Source organism: Maniola hyperantus, chromosome 11 (assembly GCF_902806685.2).
Source record: "Maniola hyperantus chromosome 11, iAphHyp1.2, whole genome shotgun sequence".
Taxonomy (NCBI): Eukaryota; Metazoa; Arthropoda; class Insecta; order Lepidoptera; family Nymphalidae; genus Maniola; species Maniola hyperantus.
In genome coordinates, this window is record NC_048546.1 from 5,773,091 (window position 1) to 5,799,294 (window position 26,204).

Below are 26,204 nucleotides of genomic sequence, written 5' to 3' on the forward strand. Positions count from 1 at the left end.
TTTTCACAAAGGATTATGTAGTCGAACATTAGTTCACTCAAATAACATACATCTCAAATACTCATACATTCAATACATACAAGTGATATGAGTGAGCTATTCGTACCAGTAGGTATGTCATACAAATAGCTCACTCAAATCACTTGCTTTACACATCGATTATCGATTACTGCCAACGCCATATTACCAACTACAGCTTACGTCACGGGATCAACCCAGATTCCTAATGATTACGCAAAAATTAATTAATTACATTACAAATGCTGTGATAGCCTAGTGGTTAGGACGTCCGCCTTCTAATCGGAGGTCGAGGGTTCGATCCCGGGCACGCACCTCTAACTTTTCGGAGTTATGTGCGTTTTAAGTAATTAAATATCACGTGCTTTAACGGTGAAGGAAAACATCGTGAGGAAACCTGCATGCCTGAGAGTTCTCCATAATGTTCTCAAAGGTGTGTGAAGTCTACCAATCCGCACATGGCCAGCATGGGAGACTATGCCCAAAACCCTTCTCACTCTGAGAGGAGACCCTCGCTAAGTAGTGAGCCGGTGATGGGTTGATCATGATGATGATGATGAACAATTACTTCTGGAGCTACGCCAATTTTAAGCTAAGTAATAGCAACTCTAACACTTTCCCAGCTCTAGAACAAGCTGAAACTATTGCCAAAAGACATCAGCGAGCAACATGGTAGCAACTTGGGACATTAGAGAGCCTATTTAAATGGAAATATGAGAACTGGAACTATGTCTGCAACTCTGTAATAGGTATAACGTATGAAACTAAATCAGAGCAAAGAAGTTAGGTAGACTGAAATTAGGTCACAGCTTGTGATTTGTTACTACTTAGTTAATAACACTTGTCATGTTTATAAATTACTCATTCACTTAACATCAGCTCTATATTAGGTACATAATAAACTAAAAGAAGTAAGAACTATATTACTTACTACCGTATTCAGAGTCGCTTAATTGTTACTTCAGTTTAGTTAAAACGAGACAGAGCTATATCTCTCACATAAATCTGTCTCGTTTTAACTCAATCTTAAGTAACGATTAGCGACTCTGAGTACCGCGGTTAGTAAGAAACAAAATAGCAACTGTTTCAGAAATCTCGGGGAAATCGATTGATTTCCCCGAGATTTCTGAAACAGGGTAGGGTAGGTAGGGTTTCTAAAGTAGGGTACATACTTAAAAATAAAACGCACCTCATAATTGACAACCTCCTTCTTTTTTGGAAGTCGGTTGGTAAGTTAAACGAGTTTCTCTACGTGATCAAATCAGAAATTAGGAGATCTGTAAGAGAACTAGAGTAATCGAAATAGCTCAACGGGTTGCGAAGCTGAAGTGGCAATGGGCAGGGCACATAGTTCATAAAACCGATGGACGTTGGGATCCCAAGGTGCTAGAATGGCGACCTCGCACCGGAAGGCGCAATGTTGAAAGACCCCTCACTAGGTGGACGGACATCGTCAGACGAGTCGCAGGGAGCCGCTGGATTCAGGCGGCGCAAGACCGTGGAGTGTGGAAGTCCCTACATGAGACCTATGTCCAGCAGTGGGCGTCTATCGGTTGATGATGATGATGATGATTTATATTATAAAGGCATGTAATAAAAGAGCCTGTCTGTTAATAATACCTACACTAATTACAAGCCATTATACTGTTTCCTCTAGGCACATTGTACGCCACGTCCGCTTTAAGAAAAACAAAATAAAACCACAAAGCGCATTATATAAAAAGCTCTACATCCCTTGCCATTATTATCTTTTGTAAGCTTTGTCATATTAAAGTAGCTACTAACTAGGTAATTACATTTAAGTGAAAGAAAAAAGAATCATAATATTACCTATGTTTTCATTACAAATAGTTATAATATAAAACAAAAAATCACTAACCAAAACAATTATTAACTTGACGATTTCCGGGACAAAAAGTAGCCTATGTCCTTCTCTGGAATGCAAGCTATCTCTGTACCGTTTGTCAAAAACGTTTTAACAAATGGGCCGTCAAAATCTAGCAGAAAGATAGACAGACAGACACACTTTTGCATTTTTAATAGCTTGGGATTGAGTTGCTTAACGGCTTAGATAGTATAAGTGAAGTGTTTTTGTGAAGTGGTGATAATAAAAAGAATACCCGGTACCCGGTAGCATTTGTATTTGGCGCCTTTTAAAATGGAAGTCGCGTTGCGAAGCAGCAATGTTGAGTCGATTGTATAAATACGGGTGGTTGGTGGTTTTTAAACTAGCCTCGTTCCAACGCGAGACTCGACCGACTTTTAAATGCTTTTTGTGTTTAGGTCGCCATTTTGATTGAGTGGTCGCAGCAATTGGGCCCTAATCAAGTTAATATTGCAGTAAGGTTATTATAAAAGGTAAAACTCTCGATAAGCCTGTGCGTGTCGTGATTAATATTTAAATTCACTTCTGGTATGTTTATACCTACGGTTGAGTTTATTGTGTACTCTTCACTGGCTGGGCGTATTTGGAAGTTGGAACCCTCGTACTTAGCTTTAGTTTTAAGTTTACGAAATTAAAATAATCACCACTATCATCTAATACCCGACTATCAAAAAGAGTAACCTACAATAGTATACCTACCTGATTATATAGATGCGTTTCTAGTTCTACTGCCTTGTATGAATCCTCTTCATCTACCTACTATTATCCGCGTGAACAACTATATTATTCCTTTCTTCGAAATGTCACTGTCATTACAGAATCTAACCGCAATATCAACAGGACTCGGAGTGTATTTGACATGTGGGAACAATAATAATTGGAAGACACAATACGTAGACACCATTGTAATACACGATGCATATTGCACTTTGCTACGTAGTATAAATCTCACCACATACGTATAGTACGCGACAGGTCAAGATGGTAATCGGGGTATGAGGCGGGGGACGCCCCGCACATCCGCACGTCACCCGCGCTATCCCATCCGCGCTAGCCATCTCAACCTGTCGCGTGCTATACATATACTTCCTTGTTCCATGTTCTAGTGGCAAGCTTATTTAGCTGCGAATCATGAGGCTCGAGGTTCAAGACCCGGGTCGGTTAAAAACTTCTCAGTAGCAGTAGTTGGTAAGCTGGCGGTGTAATACCCCCGTGCCTCAGAAAGCACGTAAAGCCGTTAGTCTGGCACCTGAACTCTGTCCGGACGTGTAGGATTGCCGTCCCATCGGACTATGAGAGTAAGAGAATAGAGAATGCACCTGGGTTGTGGTTCATCATCATCATCTCAACCCAACACCGACCCATTACTTTGAACGGGTCTCCTTGCAGAGTGTTTGGCCATAGTCCACCACGATGGCCAAGGGTGGATTGGCAAACTTCACACGTCTTTCATAGTGATATGATGACATTATGCGAAACACTTATGCAGGTTTCTTCTCGATGTTTTTCTACGTTAAAAACAAGTGATATTGATAGTCTTAGATGAATAGGTATTACTTAGGTACATAGTAAATACTACAAAGTACTTAGAATCCACAATCGAATACACCCACTTCAATCAAATCGAAATGTACCCAATAATTATCAGAGAGGTCCTTCAAAATCACACCCTGTTAGAACATTTACGATCAAATTGATACATTACGAGGGGTATGGGTGCGAAACTAAGTGTATGCGGATTGTTACGTGGTTGGATCCTCTATCCCGCTATAACTACTTATCAACCTACGAATTTATTGAAATCAGCAAAACGGAACCCTTATAGGATCATCTATCTGTCTGTCTATCGGTCTGTCAAGAAACCTACAGGGTACTTCCCGTTGACCTAGAATCATGAAATTGGGGAAATGAAAAGGGGAAACATCTGAAAACCGTGAATTTGTGTCTACATCACACAAAACAAAAATTAAATTGTGGTCATGAACCAATAATTATAATTTTCTATTTTCGAAGTAAGATAACTAGGTTTATTAAGTGGGGTATCATAATATGAAAGGGCTTCACCTGTGCATTCTAAAACAGATTTTTATTTATTTTTATGCATAATAGTTTTTGAATTGTCGTGCAAAATGTCGAAAAATTACGACTGCAGTACGGAACCCTCGGTGCGCGAGCCCAACTCGCACTTGGCCGGTTTTTTTTTTCAATTTGTAAACAATCTCATCTATTGAAGTTTACGCACAATCCTTGTATTCTCTGCTTCCGGGAAATATATTTGAGTGGAATGAAATGATTTTATTCATCTTTTTCTGAGCGAATTGATTTCTTGTTTGCCGTGAGAAGTTATTCCTTAGTTATTCATAGAAAATTCATCTCAGTATGATATATTTTAAAAATTTCCATCTGTGTAGAAATGGCTGTATCAATGTACACAACAAAAAGGAAACCGAAATAATGAAGGAAAAATTAAATTTTGGATTAAAAATCGTCAAGTGCGACTCGGACTCGTACATGAAGGGTTCCGTACCACCAAAAGTGTCATTTCTACAAGAAATAACATTTTTGTTTTTTTTTATTTTCATCATAGCGGTCATTTTGAAATTTTTTATATTTGTGTTCTATCTCATGAACCTTATGAATAGGTAGAGAGTTGAAATTTTCACATAGTGTGTATTTCTATTGCTGCTATAACAACGAAATATGATAAAAAAACTAAAAATGGCCGCTATGCTAATCAAAAATTTACGATCTATAGTTTATAATGGTAGTGTAGTAGTAGGTATAGTGTAGGTCTGTAGTCGATCTTGTAGGATGGTACGGAACCCTTCGTGTGTGTCTGACTCGCTCTTAACAGATTTTTAATAAATAACTATTTGCTAAGTCACTTATAGACAAATTGCAGTTAAAGTTAAAGGATTGATTATTAATTTCGGCCGTTAATGGGTATGTATTTAATTCTGTTTCATCAAGTAGCGTTTTGTAGTAATCATAAGTACCTACCTTACATACTGTATTGATGCTTATGAATAAATCAGTAAGGACGTATGCGACCCAGATGTAAATGGTCTGCTTATATTTGTATGCATGAAGCAATACCTAGAGCCTGTATTTATGGAACTGGGTAACGCGATAAATATATTAAATAATAAATTATTGGCAAATGCCCGCAACTTTGAGGAAATTCCATTTTCTTTTGGACAAGAATTAAGATTTTCTTGCTACAAAACTCAACTGCTACTTTAAACTTAAAGACAATTAACTGACTCTCCCCAGCTTTATTCGGTCAGTTCTCTCTTCAGTCATAAAGCGAAAATAAAAATCCTTTTTTATTCCCTATCCCGTAGGAATTTCAAAACTCCTGTCTTAATTTTGTCTGTCTTTTTTTATATGTCTTGGCGATTTTAATAATTGATCTGTCAATTTACTGAGACAAGTAATTTAAGTTACAAAAAAAATGCAGAGATTCAAATTATTTAAATAAACTGGCGATTAAACAGCCAAACATAATAGACTCTAATAAATATTTGTCAAACTAAATAAATACGAACTCACTCGTGTTTTTTTCGTCCAATAAAATTCTCGAAACAAATAATTGAATGAGGGTTGAGACATGTACCTAAACAAACCGATGAGGGTGGTTTGAGCTTCACACTGCGTTCTATTGCCCGAGAGTTTCCAGTAGTTTCATTTATCGCCATGCGGTATTTGCGCTTTAGTTTTTTGCAATGTAAGCTGTCGTAAAACTGTGATGTAAGCTTTTTTCACTTATTTTAAGCTGGGTGCACATCACTATCCCTATTATAAATGCGAAAGTGTGTTTGTTTATTTGTTTGTTCTTCAATCACGTCGCAACGGAGCAACGGATCGACGTGATTTTTTGTATGGGTATAGTTTAAGACCTGTAGAGTGAAATAGGCTACTTTTTATCCCGGAAAATCAAAGAGTTCTCACGGGATTTTTAAAACCTAATCTGAGGTCGTCAAAAGGAGGTCTGCACTTCATACAAGCTAATAAATAATTTACTATTGACAAGAACAGCGCTATAAGTAAATCGAGCGGGACAAAGACTCTACATATTAATACAAGTAAAGCTACCTCTCAGAATAAGAAAGGTCAGGTCCACACATATTTGAGAACATTATGGAGGCATGCAGGTTTCCTCACAATGTTTTCCTTCACCGTAAACGTATGTGCGTTTTAAAACGCACATAACTTCGAAAAGTTAATGTGTGCGTGCCCGGATCGAATCCCCGACTTCCTGAATAAGAGGCAGACGTCCTAACCACTAAGCTATCACCGTCCATTTTTACTTGGACACTTTAAGAAATCAGATGTAAACACGTCAACTGTATTTAATAAAAGTTTTCTAACCGCTGACGAAGTCACTAACAAATTCAGTCCTTTTCCCGCCGATATTTCAGATATTGAAAAGGACGACCTATTTTAAAAGCTCCATTGGTATTTCGAAGTTGAATAGAATGCTTATGCGGAATTCCATTTAAATGGGAGCATTTTTTATTGGGTCGTGTCCGAATTTTTCTCTTTAACGGTATAGTCTGTTTGAAGGTCTTTTGGTTACTGTATAGTCTATGTACAGAAGGCAGAGTCAGACAGTTTTATTGCTAGTTGTCCCGCAAAAATTTCGGATTTTTCCCCTTATGTGTGCTATAAGACCTACTTACCTACCAAATTTCATTATTCTAGGTCAACGGGAAGTACCCTGTAGGTTTCTTGACAGACAGACAGACAAACAGACAACAAAGTGATCGTATAAGGGTTCCGTTTTTCCTTTTGAGGTACGGAACCCTAAATATCACCTCTACATTATGATAACAAAGATGTATGCTAACTAATTTATAACTACACACTATTTCATTACTGCGTACCGCAATGACTGAGGCAGAGAAAAGTAGATCCTGCACCAACATAATGATTGGGACCATTTAGGAGGATATTGCACGCTCATGTAATTGCCATCTCTCTGGTGTACACCAGAGAGATAGCGTATAAGATATGAGGATGGTTGAAGGCGAAGTTTAGCCGATAATCTTATGTCGTATCTATTCCGATTTCCTCGTGTACCTTCCCAATCTTCAAACTTAGCCAGAAAGAACGACTTTCTACTTTTGCCGTACTATTATGTATTTTAAGCTTTAACTTGGTATGAAACTAAAACAATCTCTAAGGCTCCTGTATCATCATTAACATTCCAATCCAATCCAATCCATCAGCCTATTTGCGTCCACTGCTGGACATAGGCCTTTCCAAGAGCGCCACCAAACACGGTCCTCCGCCTTCCTCAACATTATCAACCGATAAACGTCTAGAAACGCTAGATATAGGTCTCTTGTAGTGACTTCCACATGCCATTGCCTTGCCTTGTCTAAATCCAGCGGCTCCCTGCGACTCTGTCCACTGGGGGTCTTCCAACACTGCGCTTTCCGGTGCGAGGTCGCCATACGATCAATCAATTGATCACGCAGAGAAACTAAAACTATCTCCATCGCCCGCTGAGTAACTCGGAGCTTTCTTAGAAGGCCCATAGTTAGCGATCATGTCTAAGATCCATATATTGTCGTCACTGGCAACATGCACTGAGGAATTTTGGACGGGAAGACATCTCGAAGCTTCGGAAACGCTGCATAGCTGACTTGGATTCGCAGTTTCGAGTTAACCTCTTTCTCGAAGGCGCCTCTATAGGTAAATCTAAATAAAGTTTGTTGACATCAGCCCGTCGTAGCGTAAACAACGCTTCCATTTAGCGATTAATCAACGATCCTGTTTCAGTCTCGTCTTTATATAAAATAACTTATTTCATGAAAATTGAGATCGCTTTATTGTTGTATTAATAATGGCGTACCGAATTTATCATTAATCATTTAGTTGAGATGACATCAGTAATTTCTTCGTAATATTTCTTCGTCACGACTAGAAAGATTGGCACTAAAAACGCTTTATTTTGTTAATTGTTTTTCATTTTGTTTTTGCAGTAAAATCTAAAATAGTTGTTCAAAAACTAATGACATCAGTAATTTCTTCGTAATATTTCTTCGTCACGACTAGAAAGATTGGCACTAAAAACGCTTTATTTTGTTAATTGTTTTTCATTTTGTTTTTGCAGTAAAATCTAAAATAGTTGTTCAAAAACTACCTTTTAATGTTTGTTCCTTTTTCTAAAAGTCGACTGAAAATGGTAAGGATTTTAAAAGAGCAAACTGCCTATGCCTATCCAGCTTAAGTTAAAAGTCTATTGAGCCAATGGATTCCAATTCGGTATTGGAAATATCGCGCGAGTACAGAAAAGGAAAATGGAAAAGCGTTTTAAAGTTACACAGGTGAAATTTCGGAAGCTACAGGAAACAAAAACCTGGCACTATCAGAATAATAACGTAATTTTTCTATTTTCTGTTTTCGAAAGCTCGGGAGCTTGTTTTGAGAGAATATGAGAACTTTACTTTTTTAAACACATTTTGTTAGCTTAAGTTAGTGACTAGGCTTACTATAGGTACATAAAACCGGAGTCGCACCGGGCGCCGGGCCGTAAGCTAGTGTCAACTTAAAATCGCATATGAGCCTACGGGTGCCGCGCCGCACCGTTTCAGGTGGTCTCAGCGCTGCCACGTCGTTGCTGCGATTTTAATTCGTGAAAATAGCCTATACTTAACATAAAATGGCTGCGTAGGACCGGTGCGGCTTACGTATATAACTAGCTTATGCTTGCGACTTCGTCCGCGTGGACTACACAAATTTCAAACCCCTATTTCACCCTCTTAGGGGTTGAATTTTCAAAAATCCTTTCTTAGCGGATGCCTACGTCATAATAGCTATCTGCATACCAAATTTTAGCCCGATCAGTACCGTAGTTTGAGCTGTGCGTTGATAGATCAGTTAGTCAGTCAATCAGTCAGTCAGCCACGTTTTCCTTTTATATATTTAGAATAAACGTAGACTCAGAATACTACAGTGAGCTTTTAAATTACAAAAAGATACTCAACATACCTACATTCTTGCCTCGAAAGCAAATCAAAAACATGCACATTTTTAAGGGTTCCGTACCTACCTCAAAAGGAAAAACGGAACCCTTATACCCTCACTTTGTTGTCTGTCTGTCTGTCTGTCAAGAAACCTATAGGGTACTTCCCGTTGTCTGGTATAAGGTGTGCTCTCTATGCCGTTGATCTAAAATCATGAAAGTTGGCAAACGTAAGGGCAAAAATCCTAAAACCGTGAATTTGTGGTTACATCACAAAATTAAAATTAACATATTGTGTTCATGAACAATAATTAGTATTTCCAACTTTCAAAGTAAGATTAATATATCAAGTGGGGTATCATATTAAAGGGGGTTTTTGTTCATTTTTATGCATAATAGTTTTTGATTTACCGTGCAAAATGTCGAAAAAATACGACTGTAGTACGGAACTCTCGATGCGCGAGTCTGACTCGCACTTGGCCGGGTTTTTACAAATCACTTTTACACACACAATTTTACATTACTCGTTCAAAGGTGTACCTTCGTACAATCCATTAACAGCATCACCATAATTTCTCCTTCAAAGGAGTTAACCCTCTCGAAGATCGCAAGTATATCGGGAACGTCCCTAATTCATTGAGGTCGAAAGGACCCTCTCACATAAACGGAGAAATGTCGCAGTCCATTAGGCAAGGTCCCGCTAATGGGTCGACTTCTGCTCTAAAGATGCGGAACAGATGGACTTCTGTGACCTACATATTCATAAATATTTAACCTACTCGTATGTAACACTTGTATTTTTGAGCATTTACCATGACTTTGTCTTTTTCAGGGTTACGTACCCACTGGGTGCCCTGGGGACCCTATCACTAAGCCTCCGCTGTCCGTCCGTCTGTCTGTCTGTCGGGGGGGGGGGGGGGGGGGGGGGGCAAAAATAGCCTATGCCTACCTACCTACTAAAATCTCATTTCGCGTAATAATAAGTAATTCTCCCTAGTCGCTACGATAAGCAATCCGTGAAGGCGTGGACTAGGTATATTTTCATCACAGTAATTACATCCCCGAAACTTAACTTAATTAAGGGCATTCTATACATAATTTGTATGACTAACATAGCTTTAATCTTGAACACGAATTAAACCGCAAAGGGCGCCGCGCCGTCTGTTCTACCTTTTGTATTGCTTAAGAGCACAGCAGTAATAACACGACACGATGAAAGCTTACGCTTGTAAAATGTCACATTATAATTCTACCAGAGTGGAATATGGTAAATGTTTTCTGACGTATTTTTAGGGATCCATGTCACCAGAGAAAAAAAAGAACCCTTATAGGATCACTTCGTTGTCTACCTGTCTGTCGTGCCTGTCAGAATCAAAAACTATATAGGGTACTTCCCGTTGACCTAGAATCATAAAATTTGGCAGGTAGCTATGTCTTACTAGCGAATGCCCACGACTTCGTCCGCGTGGATTTAGGATTTAAAAACGCCGGAAAATCAAAGAGTTCCCCTTTGATTTTCCGGGAGTACAAGTAGCCTATGTCACTCTCACCCATGCAAAAAATCACGTCGATCCGTTGCTCCGTTGCGACATCATTGAAGGACAAACCAATAAACCAACAAACACACTTTTTCATTTAAAATATGGGTAGGTAGTGATAAGCAAAAGTAAAAAATCCGAAAACCGTCAATTTATAGTTAAATCACAAAAAGTGGAATTTCTTGTGCGATGGCACGGAACCCTTTGTGTGCGATTCCGAGTCATGTGCATTAAAAATCTTTTTGTGTATCACCAATTTTGCTATGCTATAAATTAAGATTCATACTACAGTTCCGCAAGGATTTTAAAAACAATTCAAAAAATTAAAAAAAAAAACATACAGTCGAATTTAGAACCTCCTCCTTTTTGAAGTCGGTTAAAAATAACAAAGCTGCAATCACCCTTTTTAAATCTTAATTATGATTCTAATCTAATACCTATATATATAATACCTATATATACCTATATATAATGTTTTATGAATACTACCTATCTTACTGTAGGTACATAAATAAAAGCCTGTGTAATTTAGATGGTTAATTTTCCTGAAACATCCTGTATTCATACCACCTTCCAATCAGAATATACTATGAAAATTATGGACTCATTAAAACACTGTAACGAGGGCATAATATTTCCATAACTCAACGACTAACGTCTCTTGGCTCTTGCATAACATTGTTCATTTAATGGATACCACCGCACGTAATCGATTTCCTAAAGAATTTCATTACGGGTATTCCGTAAAAGAGATACCGAAATGAAAACACCGAGGACCAGACTTAATTTGCGGTTACCAAAGTGAAAGAGTAGTACTTTGGAAAACAGGGATTAAAAGGTCCAAGACAATTGGACACCTGCCTTAGTGAGTGAAAGGAAAAGGGCCAGTATATTTATACTCAACTTAATACATTGCTATAGGAATGTTTTTACCCTTTCCAATTTCTAAATTTGGAAAATTCATTTCTTCAGTGCATTTGTATTAACAATAAATAAAAATGAGTGAAGAACAAATAAAATCAGTTGCTTACTTGAATTTAATAATTATTCTTGGTGCTTGGTACTTCTTACTAATGTGAAAGATGTTTGTTACTCTTATACGCCACAATGACTCAACCGATTTGGGTGAAATTTGTAATGAATGGAGATAGAGAAAGGAGAAAGAGTTTCGCGGGATTTTTGAAAAAATATCTCCACACGGACGAAGTCACAAGCATCAATCTAGTTGTTTATAAATGTGAGTGTTTGTTTGCTGGTTTGTCTTCAATCACGCTGCAACGGAGCAACGGGTCGACGTGGTTTGTACAGGAATAGTATAGTTAAAGACCTGGAGAGTAACATAGGTTATTTTTTTATCCTGGAAAACCAAAGAATTCCTATTCATACAAAGAGATAAAACCCTAAATCAAGACAGACAAAGTCTCGGGCATTGTCTAGTAACAATTAAAGAACAATCGTATACTGTTGATAATATGTAACGGCACTTTCTCGACAAGTCAATAAAGATCTTTCTAGATATTATGTTAATCTACAAAGTTCTGATACTTTATTCTCTTAGTTAAATGAATATGACCCCAGTTACAAGACTTATACGTACATTCAGCAGATTATTATAAAGGTTCCTTTCGATCAAGAAAATAGAAAAATCCTGCACTTTATATTTCCAAACTAATGGCATCGCCCGGGGTTTTAATTGAGATCGTACCGAGCGGTAATCGAAGGAACCTTGCTTAAATTATCACGATAATTAAGTAAGCGGCCCCAATTTGAATCAAGAAGGTATGGTATTAAACCTCTGGCTATTTTTGGCTTTTTTTTAATAATAATTAGATTTAGATTGAAATCATGTTAAAATGAATGAATGAATGATGAATGAAATGGTAATATTCCCCTTTCCTCTCCAACTAAGCGTCAGGCTTGTGCTAGAAGTAGGTACGACAATAGTGCAACGGGCGGGGTTTGAACCGTCGACCTTTCGGTTTTCAGTCCACTCCTTTACCGGTTGAGCTATCGAGGCTCTATCGAACTACAATAAAACTATTATGTAGATTTGCCTATCTGTAGATTTATTTTATTTAGTTTCCCTTAGAATTGGTTTCCACAAAATCTAGTTACTACCTACTAATTTAATAAAAACTTACCTTTTGATCACTGAGCTTTAACCAATTTCGTTATAATCCTACAGTTAACAACGTTTATAGTTTCAAAGAGCAGCGGCATGTTAGCACTAAATTAATTATTTATTACCTACCGACGGCGAACTATTTATTATCCTATATGTAATATCTCTGGAAATAATACTGTAAGTTGTGGTTTGCTTCAATGAGTAAGATTATAAAGCAGCAGATCACATATTAGTGTTATGAAAAAAACCGGCCAAGTGCGAGTCAGGCTCGCGCACCGAGGTTTCTGTAAATGAAATTATATGTCACCTAAGACTTAAATTATGTAAAATATTTATACGTGTTGGTGGTTCTAATAAAATAAAATAGAAAAAGGTTTTTATCCAGTACGACTTTTAAACACTTCCAAAGTAAGTTGTCGCTATGAAAATAAAAATGTTATTGGTTTTTATTTGTAACCTTGAAGAACGGTGTCTGACGTAAACGTTCTTCACGCCTTCATGCCTTCACTGCTCTCGCTTTTATTTTTAGAAACCCTTGTTTCGTGAGAATCTCTCGATTACTTTGCGGGTGCTACAAAGAAACGCCTTTCGTTTGTACATTCCTTGGCTTTTCTTTGCAATTTATTTTGTTCTTTATATTTATACTTAGGGTTGAATACTTGATTAATTCAAAAAAAATAGTAATATTAGTTTATTTTATAAGATAGTACTTATGTAAAATTGAAACGTAGTTTGGTTAGTTTGTCACTGGATTTTCTTTAAGTAACTCAATTTTTATCTACTCTTACAAAGTCTGTTGTCGTTATGAAAATAAGTAATGTGGGTTTTATTTGTAAACCTTGAAGAACAGTGTCTGGCGTAAACATTCTTCACGCCTTTCGTGCTCTCGCTTTTATTTTTCCCCGATTTGCGATTAAAAATGCAAATTAAAATAATAGATCGGTAATACTTGCTCGGTAATGGTTGACTAAAGACACTTACCTACTAGATTAATTAAAAAAAAATCTATACTTTTATATTCTGTAAATACGAAAGTGTGTTTGTTTGTTTGGCCTTCCTTCACGTCCTAACTAAGCAACTAACCGACTTGATTTTTGGGATAATTGAAAGGACAGAGAATAACATAGCCTTCTTTTTATCGCGGAAAATCAAAGAGTTCCCACGGGGTTTTTAAAAACCTAAATCCACGCGGACGAAGTCGCGGGCATCAGCTAGTCAAAATATAAATTTACCTACGTAAAATTGAAACATCGGCACTTTGTAAGTTTGTCGCTAGATTTGCTTTAATTGAATTTTTAGGGTTCCGTATCCGAGGGTGCCGACGGAACCATAACGACTGGTCCTACAATCACAGAGGTATCTATTGGTACCTATTTTAATTACTTTGCTATAATATGGTCAAGTTGTTACTATAACTAATTTTTTAGGGTTCCGTACCTCAAAAGGAAAAACGGAACCCTCATAGGATCACTTTATTGTCTGTCTGTCTGTCTGTCAAGAAACCTACAGGGTACTTCCCGTAGATCTTATAGCTGACATTTAGGGAAAAATCTGAAAACCGTGAATTTAGTGTTAGATCACACAAAAAAATTAAATTGTGGTCATGAACTAATAATTAGTATTTTCAACTTTCGAAGTGAGTGACTATATCAAGTGGGGTATCATATGAAAGGTCTTCACCTATACATTCTAAAACAGATTTTTATTTATTTTTATGCATCACAGTTTTTAATTATCGTGCAAAATGTCGATAAAATACGATTGTAGTACGGAACCCCCGGAGTCTGATTCGCACTTGGCCGGTTTTTGTTGAGGAATTGACTTCTTTTCTTTTAGTTTCTACTGATTGGTAGTTATCTACTGTCATTGTCTCTTTACGGTCCAAAAATACTATCAGTTTATATAGTACGCGACAGGTCGAGATGTCAATCGGGGTATTAGGCGGGGGGAAGCCCCGCACACCCGCACGTCACCGGCGCTCGCCCCGTTAACCGGGTTAACGCGAGAGCTGTGCGGGTATGCGGGGCGTTTCCTCCCCAATTGCCATTTCAACCTGTCGCGTACTATAGGTACCTATCTACTAGTGCTAGTACATTAAAGAAGCTAAAACTACTGAAACTAGAAACTTGAGATTTCACAGTATAAACGTAACAAGCAAATAATATTATAGTTAAGGGATTATTCACAATACATCCCCTAAAAGTGTCACTTAAATCGGTTTCGTTTTTCCTTCAAAAGTTATGAAACCCTGAATATTATGTGACCCTTTCAAACATCTTACTTAGCAATACCGTCATTAGGGGCATTAGGGACATGATATTTAGCTATTTTATCCTATCTCGGACAACCTAATTTTGATGGGTTGACCCAAACATTTGAGATTTGTTATGAAAGTCCCCAACTTAGAACGATAATAGAATACACCCTTCATGAATAGAGCTGAGATCAAACTAATTATTCGTCAAATTTAGTTTAAGGCAACATATTGTTACAAAATATGTAAAATATTTCGTCGCAAATTATACATTAAATCATGTGGCTCATTAAAAAAAATATATACCTATTACTAGCAAGTTTATCACGATGACTAATATTCCCCTTTCCCCTCCATCTAACCGTAAAGCTTGTGCTAAGTGTAGGCACGACAATAGTGCAACGGCTGAGCGTTTGATCATTTCTGCTCATTTTGCCCCTTTAACCGTTGAGCTATCGAGGCTTAATTCATTCGTGTGAGAGCGTATAAAATATGTTAAACCTAAAATTAAAGTTTAAGCACTTGTTCCACAGTCAACGAGGAGGCAACTAGCTATGACTATTTTCTCGCTCGTATGATCCGTGTAAGGGAGTTCCTTGAGCAGTCTTCCGCTATCTCGGTCGCTTAAATCAGTCGCGCATAATACCAATTGTGACTGAAAGACACGCTGACAAGACAGTTATTTCGCAGTAGGTACCCACGCAAATCCGACGCAACATAATGCGATTCAGATATGAAAGAATTAAACAAAACGTCTAAACAAATAGAAAATAACTTTAATAGAAAGAAAACGAATTATGATATTATTGCTTACTATAATAATTGTAAAGTCATCAAAACATAAAAATCGAATTAAAAATCACTTTTATGTTGTGGATATATTTTACTGCAGAAGTTTTAAGAATAGAGGACTTTTTTATTGTTTTTGTTGAACACAGATCATGTCTGTAAAACTTTTTGTAATCCCAAACAAAGTCCCTCGGCAATTACTTTCAGCGTAGTTGTCAAGCCATCATAATATTTTTATTCGTAAAACAAATTGTCACATACGTATTATTATTTTCATGGAACAACTTCTTTGTTTACGTGGGGTGCTGCTTGGATTTAAATAGTGTTTATTTTATAACTACGTATTTTTAACGGTTTTAAAATTCTAGCTTATACTGCTGACTTCGTCTGCGTGGACTACACAAATTTCGAACCCCCCTATTTTACCCCCTTAGGGGTTGAGTTTTGGAATATCCTTTCTTAGCGGATGTCTATGTCATATAACAGCTATCTACATGCCCAGAATGATCCGTCCAGTAGTTTGAGCTGTGCGTTGATAGATTAGTCTAGCCTGGCCACTGCCCCTTTAGCTTGCTAACTCTTTAAGCTATATCGGTCACTTTGGATCACCTACGGATTTATTCCCTCAGTGCTCAGAGAAATACCCAACATTTGAGCAACTTTAGTTTCACTGTTAGTGGGAATTCTTGAATAATGTCTATTATGCTACAAAACCCAATATCAAGGAGACATTCTTATTCACAAAATCGAAACTAAGTAGACTAAGCGAAATCCTTTTCTTTTTATGAATAAGTAGAATAAGTATTATTTTAGAAGAAAATATTGTTGGAACGCTATCCCACCCTCCGCAGAAACATCACAGATCGTAAATCATGCACTACAAAAATATTTAGCTTATGATTCGAGATTCAGTTATATTTATGAAAATAATATTTCTAAGGACAGGACTATAAATATTTGTAGGATTTACTATTTTTCTCAATAGAAAGTTGATTACTGTTTACTTTGAATATGTAACCTGTTGACTTGTTAAGAATTGTTAAGAATGAAATGTTTTTAGAAAAATCTGTTTGGGTCAATAATTTTTTGCTAGATGATGATGATAGAGAGACTTAAGAAGAAAGGAAGAAAGCGGCTGGCCCGACCGAGGGATCTTCAGTTATTATTTAATTCATACCCTTAGTCGGTAAGATACCAATTAGAGGTATGGGTAAAGAAACGTGGTATCGTGCCAGAACGATAGGTATAGGATGGCAACTTTGACCACGGCCGATGCCTCCCTGCAGACCAAATCAGAGTCAATTTAGAAATTTAGAAAATTAAAATGGCGTCTTCTGGTAATCTATGACCTCCAACTTATAAGACCACACAGCAATCACCACTGTACGAGGGAATTCAAAAACTAACTCAAAAGCCTTCAACATTCACAATTTCACTATCAAATGCATAATTATTCAGGAACAAACTTTAACACACTCGACGAAGCAAACGGTCCATATTTTTATTTTATTTAGGTATGTCGCATACGTATAGAAATACGAATATGAAATCAACAGAATTCCTTCAACGGGGCTGTAGTGTTGTAGGGAATTTTTCAAATATGAAAATGTTTGAATAAAATATTTAGTGCATTCTTCGCGCTTTTTTATAGAGAGAATATAGTTAAACACAGGTTTTATTTTTCAGACCACAGCCATTTATTATGTTAATGAATTATTATATTAGCGGCAATAATAATAACTAATAGCTTATTCCCAAGACCTCGTTCGCGTGGACTACACGGATTTCAAATCCCTATTTTACCCCTTTAATGAATTTTCAAAAATCCTTTCTTTACGAATGTCTACGTCAGAATAACTAACTGCATGCGAAATTTTTGTAGTAGTTTGAGCTATGCGTTGATAGATTAGTCAGTCAGTCAGTCAGCTTTCCTTTATAGGTATATTTAGATTTGTTGAATATGAAGTTCCAATTCCTGAATCTTGACGCTTCAATGGTACCTAATGACCGTGTAAACTGTAAAAATAAAACAATTTTCTGTGCAATAAATTAAATTGCTTTTATGTCAATTTAATTGAACCAGACCATAATATTTGGGTTGCCTATTAAAAGATCACATGTAGTGATAAGAATGCCTTTGTACCCTATTTTATTTCTTGTAAATTATGTAAAAGTATGTCTGTGTGTTTTGTTGCAGTAAAGCTTTACTACTATAGTTCTACTATACTATACTACTACTATAGTACTAGTTCTACTATAATGGTAAAATATTATAGAAAGTTATTTTCGTTTTTGTTTATGGATGTCATCTATTTCCTCGATTTAATATTTAATTTGCTATTTACCGTTTAACTAAGGCGTCTACCACGATACTAGTTAATGCATGTTCCGATGACAAAGTTCTGCTTTCTGGATTTAGTTCAATCTATGCAATAGTTTGGATCTATGCCACTGTACATTAATAGTTGACTGAGATAAATTACTATTTGAAGTACAAGAATCTCTATGCACCTACTATATTGATGTATTTGTCTTGGATTGTTGTATAGAAGCAGGCGTTACTTTGAGGAAGTCCATTACAATGCACAATTGCAAAATGCAATTTGGCAATTGTATATTGTAAGGTCTACATCTCCTGAGGATGCTCCGGTGTCGGGGCGAAACGTGCGTCGAGTGTGTTTTGGGATTTGTGTGGTGCTGCGTGGTGGTGGTGCGTATTGCTTGCCGAGTGGCTGCTTTTCCTGCATGGTTAGCAGTGGGAGGGCGGGCGGTGCATTTCGCATGCTGCATGTTGCATCATACAGATTCGACTGGTTCATTGTATGTCTTGGATTGATTGGTCAGTTTTATCAATAGAATTTTGAATTCCGAATTTAATTTTGAATTCCAAATTTTAGAGCGTAAGTATCAAGGGCAGAAAAATACCTATAGACCTACTGTTATTTTAGTTTGGCAAAATAGGCATGTCCTTCACAATTACAGCAAACGAACACAATAATTGTTTTATGCTTCGTAAATTATTCTCATTTACCAGCGACATTTCATGAACCGCTTGACTCTATTTACTTTTAACAGTCCCAAATGTAAATTTGTTACATTTAAATCACACCGCAAATGAACATTTCCATAATAAGGTCTGTGTAATTCATTTTTATTCAACCACTGTAAGCGGTAGGAAAATTAAATCATGTGGACATGATTTTGCTCTCTGGGGTAAAAGTAACAGCTTTACCACACTTACACTACTTACTACACAAAGTACAGTTGCCAGCATATTAATTAAATCTAGGAAATACTTTGTGACAAGTACAAGATTTCTAGGCATAATATTATAATCCTTTAAATAACAGTATTTTAAAATGACGTTGTAATATGTATAAATTGACCAAAATACAAGGAAACAAATGAAAGATGGAACCACAAGCTTAATTCGCCAAAACAGACACAACGTGCATGCGATATGCAACACCCACCCTCCCACTATGAAATTAGTAGAAAAAGCAAACAAAACACCACCAATACACAACACCAGACAAATCTTCGTCGCAATCTTTGTGTGTTTTCTAGAAGATATGTGCACCTACCTACTATTTTAAAGAGATAAGAATTGTACAAAATCATATGTATCACTACCCCTATTATAAATGTGAAAATGTGTTTGTTTGTTGGTTTTTTGGTTTGTCCTTCAATCACGTCGCAACGGAGCAACGGATCGACGTAATTTTTTGCATGGGTATAGTTTAAGACGAAAGGGACATAGGCTACTTTTTATCCCGGAAAGTCAAAGAGTTCCCACGGGATTTTTAAAAACCTAAATCCACGCGTACGAAGTCGCGGGCATGAGCTAGTAGGTTACAATTTACACCTTACATAAATTACATTAGGTAGGTACCTACCGGCTGTGAGGCCAGAAGTTACTGGAATAAAGCACGATGTATGTGTGTACAAAATTCTCAAGATAATGCTTTTATATTGTTCTTCTTCAATACAGATTAAGGGCGTGAAGTTTGCTGGTATGCCGAATAAAATTCCCAAGCGATTATCTCAAGCGTTGCGGAGAACATTTTATTTGCCAAGTTAATATATCTTGAAAAATAATGGCAGCTAACATTTTCTGTGGGAAGATAATGTTTTACGCATTATACATACGTGTGGGTTGTAATATTCTTCTTAGAACACGCAATTATATATAGGTCCAGTTGCATGACTGGCGGTTAAAGTTACGTTACGTAAAAAAACCGGTCAAGTTCGAGTCGAACTCGTACATGAAGGGATCCGTACCTACTACCGTACAGGGAATCACACAATAATAAGGGTTCCGTACCTCAAAAGCAAAAAGGAACCCTTATAGGATAATTTCGTTGTCTGTCTTTCTGTCTGTCTATCTGTCTGTCTATCGGTTTGTCTGTCTGTCTGTCCATCTGTCATGTCAGTCAAGAAAACCTATAGGGTACTTCCCATTGACCTAGAATCATGAAAAAACAGACAGACAAACAGACAGACAGACAGACAGAAAGACAGACAACGAAGTGATCCTATAAGGGTTTATTTTTTCTATGGAGATTCGGAACCCTAATAGAGTGGGTTGCACAAGTCAGCATAAAGGAGATCATTATTTTTGGGCCTGTTCTGTAAGTGCTGGTCAAAAATGGATGGAGCTAGAATGATCTCCTTTTGATCCAAAGTTAACAAATCCTGACTTGTGTTATTTTTCTTTTATAGACGCTCAAAGTTTAATCGTACCCGTAACGTAACTTTAACCTGCTTTTGATGGAAGTTAATGAGTTAAAGGGGCTAGAATGGCGACCTCACACCGGAAAGAGCAGCGTTGGAAGACCCCCCACGAGGTGGACGGACGACATTAACCGAGTCGCAGGGACCCGCTGGAATCAAGCGGCGCGGCGCAAGACCGTGGTGTGTGGAAGTCAAGGGACCTATGTCCAGTAGTGGACGTCTATCATGATGCTGAATTAACTGATAAGCTAAAATAAGCATAAACAATTTCAATTAATGAATGTGCCTGCGTGTATCCACAATTTTCTTTGTTTTCAATCGTGCTAGACTCGAAATGGTAAACCCGACTCATAAATATACAACCACGGACGGATAGTTCTCATTTTCATATATAATTCATACATTTTCCGAATTATCTACAATGCTAGCTAGCTATAATATAGCTGTGTGCCCGATGGGATTTCCCATCGGCAACATTTCAGGAAAATATCTTACTTTTCTCAAATTCGTTCCTTATTTTATGTCCTTAGGGAATGAATTTCCAAAAACTGTTACAACTGACTTTATTTGTAAACAATAGTATTAACACCAATATCCACATTTCTAAATTTTAGAGTTCAGTGCCGCCCTAATGGTGCCAACGGTATCCTATTACTAACACTCAGCTGGCCGTCCGTTTGTCTGTCAGCGGGCTGAATCTCGAGAACCATAAGCCTTATCTTACCGAATTACTTTACTCTTCGATGAGAGATGTGTACCGTACCTACTTACGTTGGTTACCGGTTTCAGCCATTTCTGCTGCGGCTCCCGGTTTTGTTGCGGCTCCCGGTTTTGTTGCGTCTCCCTGATATAATACGGGGCAAATGTGTCAACGCTCGTTACACCATTTCTAACTTCAAAAATGACAAAGTTCCATACAAATTCTCATCCTCTATTTAACATCCAATTTTCAAATATAATTCCTCTACGTGATATACCTAAGTATCTCTTGTCCAAAATTAGATCTCTACTGCATCTAGACCTATCAGTTTAAGCTGTGTGTTGTCCGACAGTTAGAATTTGATTATTAAGTAGATAGATAAACTTTAAGACGATATTAAAGTTTTAATACTAAACACAAGACATAAATACATTTATCTAAACAACTTTCCTCTTCGTATTTTCGACACTCAATCATACACACTACATTAAGTTTGACAATACGCAGAGAAACTTTCAGCTTTTATAAAATAACGAAGGTCTGGCACGCACCGACTCTTGGTCTATTAGGGCTGAAATGGCTTATCAGATTAATTAAACTAATAAATAACAGAACAAAAACAAATGAATAAAAAAGGACAGTTGTAATAAAAAGCTTTTCCAGGAACAAAATAACATTATTACAACCAATAACTACTATCTTTAAAAGCCCTATGTAAAAGCCTATATCCATAGAAGCCTAGATGATATTATATTTTCGTTTCGTCATTATTACAGATATAAATCACTTTACCGAACCTTTCAACTAAAGTGCCATGAGCCAAAGAAAAGTTAAACCAATTATACGCCAAGAGGAGAAATATAACACGGGATTGTGAAAGTAACGAAGCTGAAAATTGGCTGATATTACTAGTATTCTGTTTTGTTATAGCTATTGAATTGATTCGTAAATGAATATTGTACTCGTTCGGTCAAAAGCTTTCTTATATCTAAATATATAAAAGGAAAAGCTGACTGACTGACTGATATATCGACGCACAGCTCAAACTAAACACTGGACGGATCGGGCTGAAAGGCCTAGTAGGTACCTAGTACCTACAGCTCAAACCGCTGGGTCTAGAAATTTGAAATTTTGCATGTAGGTTTTTCCTACCCTATCTGAGATAGGGTTTTTAGAAATTCCAACAAAAGGACGAAGTCGCGGGCATATACTAGTTCTTCTATTTTCAGTTGATGTCCTTTTTTCAATCATGAACTTGTAACTATAAGCGCTAAAAATTAACATCCCCGCACCTAATAAGAACTGAATTACTTACTGAGAATATGAAAAAATAAAGCTTCCAAGATAAAATTTAGCACGGTAATTTTTTGTGCAATATTTTTACTAGAGTAAGTCGGGACAGATCTCGTCCAATAGGCCTACCTATTGGCCGATTATTTAAAAAAAACCGGCCAAGTGCGAGTCAGGCTCGCGCAATGAGGGTTCCGTACTACAGTCGTTTTTTTTCGACATTTTGCACGATAACTCCAAAACTATGATGCATAAAAATAAATAAAAATCTGTTTTAGCATGCACAGATAAAGACCTTTTATATGATACTCCACTTGATATAGTTATCTTACTTTGAAAATTGAAAATCCTAATTTAGTTATGAGACTACAATTTATTTATTTTGTGTGATATAACCACAAATTCACGGTTTTCAGATTTTTCCCCGAATTTCAGCTATAAGACCTACCTACATGTCAAATTTCATGATTCTAGGTCAGCGGTAAGTACCCTGTAGGTTTCTTGACAGACAGACAGACAACAAAGTGATCCTATAAGGGTTCCGTTTTTCCTTTAGCCTAACCCTAAAACCCTAAAACCCCTAGAACCCTAAAAATTCGCTTTTTACAGTTTTTCGTAAATAAATTATGTTTACTTAACATTAGTTAAAAAATGTATAGTCCCAAAGCACATACTTACGAATGATTAGAAAATTTCAAGGGTATCTAGATCTCAAAAACTGTAGTCGAGCAAGAAATTTAGCTCATATTATAGTTAATTTAGCGACTAATTGGAAAACTACTCATAATATATAGCGAAGAAAGAAAATCAAATGCAAAAACATCTTTGACTTTTGATTAAATGTAAAAAGTTTTTCTTTTTACGTAGTTCTGATTGTACAAGAACTTGAAGAACATCTTGCATTTGCCCGGTTTTTTTCATATAAGAGAGACACGAGTAGGCACAAGCCAGCTTAAATGGAAATTCTGTAAAGCTGTACTGAAAATGTTATAATACCAGACGAGAACCTTTCATAAAAGAATGCTTTAAAACGAGGTGACCCTTTTCACGCCTTTTTGTACTAAAATTATATAATATTAATGTAAACAAAACTGAACAGCCCAGTTGAAGGGCCCAGCTTTCAAGCCCGTAGTTAAATCCTGCATTTATAATAAATACAAAATTATACTTGAGACGTAGACTGAGTAAAAATCTAGACAAAGGAAAGTTTGCTTTCTCATTTACACTAAAAAGAGAGCACAGATAAAGATACTAATGTGATAAACAGAGACGCAGCTAACCTATTTTTGTCCCTTATCGTGTAACCGATTTTTTTCAAGGACTACAACTTTAGTTGCAAAACAAAGTTTGAGAATTCGTGGCGTCATTGTATTTATCATTAGTTATTTACTAGTCCATAATATACATATAAAAGGACCAACTGACTAACTGACATCAACATACAGCTTCAGCACATGACACTTGAAATTTTGCATAAGTACGTAGATTTTTTACTATACCTACACTAAAAAAACAGAGATTTCACCAAGGTGAAGACGGATTGGCTCAGCTTGATAAAAATACAATTCAGAAAAACCTCAATATTGCTTTAAAGTAATACTATTTAAGCTTATTGTTTTTTTCTCGTACAGTAATCTCGTAATCAATTAAGACCTCCCAAAATGTTGTCCATTAAAACTTTAACCAAGAAGATGAATCGCTGACATTTTTCAAACAAAAATTCAATTAAATTAAGCACCCTACACTTACCCTTATCCGTCAACTCTGTCAACATTCATGGTGATAAAGTAAGTACAGTTCACTCGGAAATCCTGACTGAAAAAAATTTGGTATCTGCCGCACAGAAAGTTTTGAACCAGCAAAATTTATATCGACTGCAATTAACACAATAACCACTGAAAACCTTAAACCTGGGTGACTTATATATGAAGAAATGTTCACAGTATTTTCGTACTGTTGAGAGTTAGTTGAAATATGAACACCGTGCACGTCTATCCTCGACAGACGATAGGACACGACTGAAGTCTAAGTTGGAACTTGATAAAATATTTCATGTTCCTCAAGGGATGCGCTGAAAATTATGAAAACATTTAAGCGTTTAAGTAGTTCTCTTCCTAACAAAAGTTTATGGAGTTAAAATCCGAGTTAGTAAACCTCCGCAAATCGTTGATTTTGAAATCAATATTCTATGACGCTGCAAAATGCATTGAGATTAATAAAAATTTATAAGCTTTCTGTAGTTTTTAATAGAAAATATTTTCATAGTTGCGGAAAAGTTTTTGATGTGGTTATTTTTTACGACAGCTACGCTACAGACGTACTTACTTCGAAAAATATACATTTGTCTACGAAAAATTAATGGCAATTGAGCTCTCCTTGAGTAAGTAGGTACTACGCTTGATTGTAATAAAATAAAACACAAGCTGAGGTTAAGACGTCCGCCTCAGTCAGAGGTCGGGGGTTCGATCCTGGGCACGCATCTCTAAGTTTTTGGAGTAATGTGCGTTTTAAGCAATTAAAATATCACTTGCTTTAACGGCGAAGGAAAACATCGTGAGGCAACTTGCATGCCTGAGAGTTCTTCATAATGTTCTCAATGGTGTGTGAAGTCTGTCAATCCGCACTGGGCCAGCGTAGCAGGCTACGGCCTAAACCTTTGTTATTCTGAGAGGAGACCCGTACTCGATGTGAGACCCGTACACGATGTTGGCTTGCGATGGGTTGGAATTTATATAATCTTAGAAAAAAAAATGGAAACGACCTACTCTTATTTTGTATCGTTCAGACTTCGAATAGCTCTTGTATCAAGGCCAAGCCTTCGCTACACAAAGCTTCTGTAAAAACAATTATATTAAAATGCCCACTTTTTAACGCAAAGATCAAAAGGGAGATTCCCCTTGATCTTCAACACTTACAATAAGTAAAGGAGCATCAAAAAAGGGACAAAAAGACGTATTTTTTTAAATAATGAGTTTTCCTTTACCAAAAGCTTTTTAAGCCTGGTGACCGCTACAGAGAAATCATGTCGAGGAATGTCGGGATATTACACATATAAACCACTAAGCAATAAAGAATAGACAGACATACAGACTTTTAACGAATAAGTACATGTTATTAGAATTAACAAGATTGTTATCATGAGGTATAAATACGAAGTTTGGATCATGGTGGCCTTGGGAGATAACAGGTAATAAAAAAATTATGTCAAAGTATAAAGTCTATTTTTTTTATATTTTCTTCGGAATAGTATTAGAAATCACGTCATTTATTGCCAGATGCTTAGTGTCGTGCCGACCCTCTGCCAGACGCCCTTAAAGTTTAAAAGTTTAAGGGTGTTAGTCAGGTTCAACTTCATAGTCGATCGTTCCTCCCTGTGTTGGGGACAATACGCAAAGAAACTTTTCATCATCATCATCATCATCATCATCATCATCATCATCATCAACCATCCACTGCTGGACATAGGTCTCTTGTAAGGACTTCCACACGCCACGGTCTTTCGCCGCCTGAATCCAGCGGAAGAAACTTTTAGCTTTTATAAAATAACGAAGTTCTGGCACGCGCTGGCTCTTAGTTATGTAGAGTCATGTTACTTAGCGTAATTCCGTTTATGAATCCTTGTTACTTGAAATAAATTTATTCATTTACAAAACTGTTAAAATCACTGAACTCTTAATCAAATTCACATTCAGCTTGTGTAACGCCAGTGACAAATCATTTGTAATGTGAGGTTACCCCTTGAATAATGGGAAAAGTTGAAAGAGTTTGAGATTAAACTGTCCGAATTTTGTGCGTAAATTAATTATGCAGGATAAATACCCGATCCGAGGTTATAATATTTCAAAATTTTATTGGATGGACCCAGAGCGTTTAAAAATTTGTGGATAGCCGATACTTC

General features: G+C 36.8%; 1 protein-coding gene across 2 annotated transcripts in view; it reads right to left on the minus strand.

The window, feature by feature from the left end:
* LOC117986327 (trace amine-associated receptor 6) overlaps window positions 1-24,324 on the minus strand; it is a 55,495-nt gene extending 31,171 nt beyond the window's left edge. For both annotated transcript variants that reach the window (XM_034973156.2, XM_069501841.1), the window contains exon 1: window positions 24,056-24,324. The gene's annotated coding sequence lies outside the window, so the exon portion shown is untranslated. The remainder of the gene's footprint in view (window positions 1-24,055) is intronic.
* Window positions 24,325-26,204: the final 1,880 nt, after the last annotated feature.